The following is a 7,500-nucleotide window of genomic DNA, read 5'->3' as shown; positions in this document are numbered from 1 at the left end:
GATTTTATCATATAATTTCATTATTATTTTTAAAATTTTGCAGGACAAAGTACACAAGAGTAAAAAGGCAAAATACAAGTTGGGAATTATATTTGTAAATAACAAAAGGTTAATAAACTTAACATTAAGGTACTCTTAAAAATTAAGGAAAACATTAACATCCCAACAGAAAAATTGGCCCCCCAAATGGAAAATTTATAAAATTAGAAATAAAAGTCATCAATAAATATATGAAAAGTTTTTTCATTTCATAAGTAATCAAAAAAAAGAAGCAAATGAAATATGCCCTTCTTCCAACATCAAATGGCAAATATTTTTAAAACGAAATACTCAAATGTGGCAAAGGTACAATGAAATAGATTAACATTCATATTTTGCTTATACATGTTCATTCTCCTTAACATCATACCTAATCCTAACCTCTAGGAATCTAACTCAATTAATAATTAGAGATGCGGTTAAAGATTTATATTTGAAGGTGTTTATCAAAATATTAATAATAGTGAAAAACTGGAAGCTAGCTCAAGGCTCTACAGAAGAAGTGGTTAATCAATTTAAATGTACTCAAATACTGCTTCTTCATTAAATTTCATGTTTTCAGGAATACTTAACATCATGGGAAATGTTCACATTTTAAATATAAGAAGCATATAAAACTGATTCATTATTTCAATTTTCTTAATGTTTGTACGCATGTTGGGAAAAAGACAAAGGAAACTCAATAATAAGACAAACAACCCAATAAAAAATGGCCAAAAGATTTGAACAGATTCATTACAATAAGCACACGAAAAGATGTTCAACATCACTGATCATCAGGAGAATGCAAACTAAAGCTACACCTGCTATAATGGCTAAAATTAAAAAGAATGATAATATCAAATGTTGACAAAGATGCAGAGCAACTGGAACTCTCATATGGTGGGAATGTAAAAAGGTACAAACAATTTGGCAGTTTAGTTATAAAGTTTCTTATCATAAGACCCAGCATTCTCACTCCTAGGTATTTACCCCAAATAAATGAAAACATGTCTACACAAAGACTTGCCTATGAAAATTAATAGCAACTTTATTTACAACAGCCTCAACTCAAAGTAAACTGGAAACAAATCAAATGTCTATCAGTTAGTAAATGGGTAATCTGAAGTATATCCCTACAATAGAATACTGCCAAATAATAAACAGGATCAACTACTGAAAGGATTCTCAACCAGTGTAGGGAGGGGATTTTGTCCCCTATTGGACATTTGGCAATGTCTGGAGACATTTCTGATTGTTACAAATGGGGAGGGGAGTGCTAATGGCTTCTAGTGGATAGCGGTCAGGAATGCTGCTAAATAACCCACAATGCACAGGACAATCTCCAAGACAAAGAATTATCCTGTCCAAAATGTCCACAGTGCCAAGTCTGAAGAACTCTGAACTGCTGATACATGCATCAACATGAGTGAATCTCAAAAACTTCATGGTGATCAAAAGAATATTTCTATGATATTCTAGAACAGGCAAAACCAACCTACAGTAACAGACATCAGATGGGTACTTGCCTGAGACTGAGGTGGGGACTGATTACACAGGGATAAGGTACCTTTGGAGTGAAAATGGTCTATATCTTGATTGTGGGGATATATACATCTGTTCAAATGAAAACTGTATGCATAAAATTAGTGCATCTTACTGTATGTAAATTATAGATATAAGATTAGTAAAAAATAAATTGTTGAAGCTGGGTGAAAGGTACACGGGGGTTCATGATAGTATTCTCCTTTCATATGTCTCAATTTCCACGACAAAATGTTTTTTTAAAAAATACATATGTATATAAACACTAAATGATACAGGGAGAGGCCTTAATTGAATCTTTAAACACACACATACACACACACACACACACAAAACCCACTCAAGATTCAAATCTCATTGTGAGAATGATCTTTGTGTTATGTATCTGCTCTTGAAGGGGAAAGAAGCTGATGTGAAAGATAGAAGGAAGAAAGAGATATAGTTTGATACAGGGAAGGTAAAGAAAATGTCACAAACTACTCCTCACCACCACCACTCTTTTTAATGTCCCATTTAGTCCCAGCCTGGTACTAAGCCATGTCTTCTGTGGTAGATAGACTTCTAATATGGCCACCAATTATCCCAGCCTCCTGGTATTCATGTCCTACTGTAATCGCCCCTGCCCCCTCCTCCCCCGAGGGATGGCCTAGTGACTTACTTCTAACCAAAAAAAATACAGCAAAGGTGATGGGATAGCACTTCCATGATTAGGTTATAAAAGAATGAGACTTCCATCTCCCTAAGAAACTCTAGTGCCTTCTCAGCTTGCCATGTTGGAGAGGCTACAAGGCAAGGAACTGACAACCAGTAGCCAGTGAGAAACCAAGGCCTTAAATCCAACATCCCTGAGGAAGTTAATTCTGCCAACAACCAAGTAAGCTTAGAGGAAATCCTTCTTCAGTCAATCACTGAGATGAGACTCCAGTCCTGGCTGACACCTTGACTGCTGCCTGTGAGAGACCCTGAAACAGAGGGCCCACTTAAGCCAGATTCCTGACCCATGGAAACTGTGCCCTAATAAATGTGTGTTGTTTTAAGCTGCTAAATCTGTGGTAATTTGTTATGCAACAATAGATAACTAATGCACACTCCCTGGAAATCCTGCTGAACATTCACTTCTTTTTAAATTATTTGGCAGTTTCTTAACAAGTTAGATATACCACACAACCTAGCAGTACAACTGTTAGGGATTTACTCCAGAATAAGTGAAAATGTATCTATACAATGACTTGAACAAAAATGCTTACAGTAGCTTTATTCACAATCATCAAACACTGGAAACAACTCAACTGTCTATCACAGGTGAATAGATAAACAAGCATGGTATACCCATACAACAAAACACTACTCCTCATTCAAAAGGAATGAACCACTGACACATGCAACAACATGGATAAATATCAAAATCATCTGCTGAAAAATAAAATAAAATATTTAGACTAATACTGGCCCACTATAAAAGCTCAATAAACACCAGCTATAATAAAAAGAAAAAGAAAAAAGAAATTTAGAGCCATATCTGGCAGGTATTAAATGCTCAATAAATGTTAGTCATTTTCATTAAAAAAAAATCATTCTGCTGAGTGAAACAAGCTAGACTTAGAACATAATGTACCAATGCATTTACATAAAGTTCTAGAAAATGCAAAGCAATATATAGGTGAAGGGGCTAGGAGGGACAGACTGCAAGGAATATAAGGAACTTCTTAGGAAGATGGAAATTTTCTGTATCTTGGTTGTGACAGGTGTTTCATAATAAATACTGTAAACTAATAAGTACATCCGTCAAAATTCACTGAAACATGTTTCACTTTTAAATGGTGCAGTTTACTGTATGTAAATTATACCTCATTAAGTTGACCAAAAAAAAATAAATAATAATAACCTTCTTTGTCAAGTCTTCTTTAACTACATCTAATGCAGCTGATTCTATTATTCTACCTTAGCCCCCATACAACACTCTATTTTAAATTACTCAAACTACAGAGAATCTGGAGTGTCTTGAATTCTACAGTAGCTAAAAGTTACAGAACACTATTATGTGCAAGGCACTGTTCTAAGCACTTTGTATTATTAACTCAATTAGTTCCCCCCAAAACCCCATGTAATAGATTCTATTACCCCCACTGTACAAATGAGGACACTGAGGTATTAGAGAAGTAACTTGCTTAAGGTTTTACAGCTACTAAGTGACAGAGCTGTGACTGGAGCCCAGTCAATTAGTCATAGAGGCTGGGCTCTTCACTACCACCACCAACCCACTCTATATCTCAGACCACTCGAGTATTAGGTAAAAGCATACTCTCAGCTCACCAGAGACTAATAGGTTCATCCACTCATTCAACAAATATTTAAGCATATAGCACATGTCAGTTATTGTTCTAAATGCTAAAGATATAATGGTGAAAAAAATACAGACATGGTACCTGCTTTTACAGAGCTTTCATTCTAGTAAGAATTTAGGTTTAAAGTACAGGATTCTAAAACAAAATATTTATCCCTTATTTATATATTTATCCAAATATTTACGCAAAACAAGTCACAAGGTGCGTAGTGGCCAGATCTGCTTTAACTAGCTAAAACAGTGATTCCCAAACTTGTCGGCACTTTAGAATCACCTTGGGATCTTTAAAAAATTCCCAGGCCATACCCCCAGGCCAATTAAATCACAATCTGGGGTGGGGGGTGGGGAGGGGGAACAAAGACATCAGTACTTTGCAAAGCTCCATAGGTGATTCCAATGTAAAGACAAGTTTGGGAAATCACTAAGCTTGAGGGTTTTTTTTTTTTTTTCCGGTATGCGGGCCTCTCACCGTGGTGGCCTCTCCCGTTGTGGAGCGCAGGCTCCGGACAGGCTCCGGACGTGCAGGCTCAGCGGCCATGGCCCACGGGCCTAGCCGCTCTGCGGCATGTGAGATCCTCCCCTACCAGGGCACGAACCCGTGTCCCCTGCACCTGCAGGTGGACTCTCAACCACTGCGCCACAAGGGAAGCCCTAAGCTTGAGTTTTTATCTGTCTGAATAATGATAAAGTTCATTCATGGTGACGCAGACAGAGGTAAAAGAAAAGAAAACAAACAAACAAAACCCATATATACTTGCCCTTCCCTTAACCAGAGATATGCAAGGTGAAGGTAGCTTTGATTGTTTTTCCCCAGTGTTATGAATTCTGAGAACATTAGAAAGAGGGCCGTATAATTATTTTCCTTCTTGGATTTATCCATGCCTCCATTACCCACCAGAATCACAGACAACTGAGATATTCACCTTTTCATCTTTTCCTGGTACTTTCCATGGAACCAATAAAGAATTCTGCCATATTATATATATTCAACATAACTGATAAAGACATAACAACTGTTTTTATATTAAGCAGATCTTATTTAATTCAGTCACTTTGGGTCCAATCCACATGCCAAACGCAGCTTGCCAAAGTAAAATACCCTGCAGACACTGAGATCAAAATGGCTTCTTTTTAAAAAAAAGTCTACTTCCTCATTCAATTCTTTGTTTTTAGGCTGAAACCAAGTCTTTTATAACTCGAACTTGCATTTGTGTACTACAGAATCAACAGACCTGTTTAAGAACTCTCTGACCACTCTCAGAAAAGATAGTCAGAAGTTGAGTAGGAAGGACCCCTCTCCATTCCATCCAGGACCTAGACAGAAAGGAAAAAGGGCAAAGAGGAAGAAGAAAAACATCAGAAGACTTAATATATAATCCCAATAAACCTATTCAAAGCAAATTTTTGTGACTGGCCGAATTCCTTCTATCACTGTTTCTGTCAATTTCACTCTAGAAAGAGTTGTAAAAGACATGAGATTACCTACAGCCTCAAGTCCAGTGATTTCTTTTAAAGGAAAGCTTATCATAATCACCAAGAAAGCTTTTTCAAAATACAACAGCAGTGGTTATACAAGTTTGCTCTTTTTATAATTCATTATCCTTATGATTTGTGCACTTTGCATTATGTGTGTTATACTTCAAGTTACAAATATCAAAAAACATACATTTGTCCTGGGCAGAACCCCTGAAGGATTCTAATTAAGAAGGTAGCAGAAAACAGTCCCACAGAGGTTAGTAAACCTCTTTTACATGATTTGCCCTAGGTCACATATGTAGTTAGCTACAGACTTAGTCCTTCTTGTCATTTTCCTACTCTTTTTGTTGTAAAACTGTAAATATGCTAATAATATTAAACTTTTAAATTTAACATTTACTCTCCTTATTCTCTGAAAAAAATTTTTATTACATGTTACTGCAAAAAACAAACAAGTAAGCAAATAAATGGAAAACACAGATGTCCTGGGTTCACAACTGTGCACCATCGCAGCTGTTGCACCATCCATATAAGGAAATTAAATAAAGTCTAATGCTCATCCAATGATTTCCTAACTGCAGTATCCATTTTTTATGCTTCAATACAAACGTCAAATGATTAGTAGTAAAATTAACTGAATAAATCTTGAGAACAGACTAGCATTATTTATAATAATGAAACACAGGTTGACAGGAAAAAGAGCTAGGCTGAGCATGGCAGGATGAGTGTGCCCCAAGTTCTAGTTGTGACCTTCTCATAAAGTTGTATGATTTGGGGCAGGGTACAATCTCTCTGTGCCTAAGACTCCTAAATTATAAAATGAGAGGATGGATCACTAAGCTAGAGCTAAAGATAATCACAGGTTCCTTCTAGATTTAAGAAAACTCAAGGACTGTTTATCAGGAAATTTAATTACTTTCTATATGCTTTCACATTAACAAATAATATCTCTACTCAAATGTTTTAAGTAGCTTTGTAAAATAAGAATCCTAGAATTCCTCTGGCATCTGATTCATAAACACAAGCATAGGGCTTCCCTGGTGGCACAGTGGTTGAGAATCCGCCTGCCGATGCAGGGGACACGGGTTCGTGCCCCGGTCAGGGAAGATCCCACATGCCGCAGAGCGGCTGGGCCCGTGAGCCATGGCCACTGAGCCTGTGTGTCCAGAGCCTGTGCTACGCAACGGGAGAGGCCACAACAGTCAGAGGCCCACATACCACAAAAAAAACAATAAAGAAAAACCACAAGCATATTCTTCAGCTTGTGTCAAATACAAATCTCCTAGATTTGTTGTCTAGGTGCAAGACGTCTCCCTCTCAAATATAGCTAATAACAATACCCTTGATACTTTAGCACCACCACCATGAGACTTTTTTGCATGAGTTTAACTTTATATTTTGAAATCATTTCAGACTTACAGAGCACAAGCTATTTTTTAAATAGAAAATACATGTGTAAAGAAGTCCCTCACAGGGGGCTTCAGGGGTGGCGCAGTGGTTAAGAATCCGCCTGCCAATGGAGGGGACATGGGTTCAAGCCCTGGTCCAGGAAGATCCCACATGCCACGGAGCAACTAAGCCCGTGCGCCACTACTACTGAAGCCTGCGTGCCTACTACTGAAGCCTGCGTGCCTAGAGCCCGTGCTCTGCAACAAGAGAAACCACTGCAATGAGAAGCCCATGCACCGCAACAAATAGTAGCCTCCGCTCACCACAACTAGAGAAAGACTGTGTGTAGCAACAAAGACCCAACGCAGCTAAAAATAAATAAAATTTAAAAATTTATAAAAAAAAAGAAGTCCCTCACAGGGACTTCCCTGGTGGCGCAGTGGTTAAGACTCTGTGCTCCCAATGCAGGGGGCCCGGGTTCGATCCTTGGTCAGGGAACTAGATCTCACATGCATGCTGCAACTAAGCGTTTGCATGCCACAACTAAGGAGCCCGCTGGCCGCAACTAAGGAGGCCGCCTGCTGCAACTAAGACCTGGCACAACCAAATAGACCTGGCACAACCAAAAAAAATCAATCAATCCATCCATCAATCAATAAAATTCCTTTATTTTTTTTTTTTTTTTTTTTTTTTTTTTTTTTTTGTGGTATGCCGGCCTCCCTCTGTTG

General features: G+C 37.8%; 1 protein-coding gene across 1 annotated transcript in view; it reads right to left on the bottom strand.

The window, feature by feature from the left end:
• Positions 1-7,500, bottom strand: part of NCOA6 (nuclear receptor coactivator 6) — a 110,586-nt gene that overhangs the window by 82,631 nt on the left and 20,455 nt on the right. The window contains exon 2 of the mRNA XM_055090467.1: positions 5,140-5,221. The gene's annotated coding sequence lies outside the window, so the exon portion shown is untranslated. The remainder of the gene's footprint in view (positions 1-5,139; positions 5,222-7,500) is intronic.

Source organism: Physeter macrocephalus, chromosome 14, assembly GCF_002837175.3.
Source record: "Physeter macrocephalus isolate SW-GA chromosome 14, ASM283717v5, whole genome shotgun sequence".
NCBI classification, from domain to species: domain Eukaryota; kingdom Metazoa; phylum Chordata; class Mammalia; order Artiodactyla; family Physeteridae; genus Physeter; species Physeter macrocephalus.
This window is presented reverse-complemented; position numbering and strand designations above follow the sequence as displayed.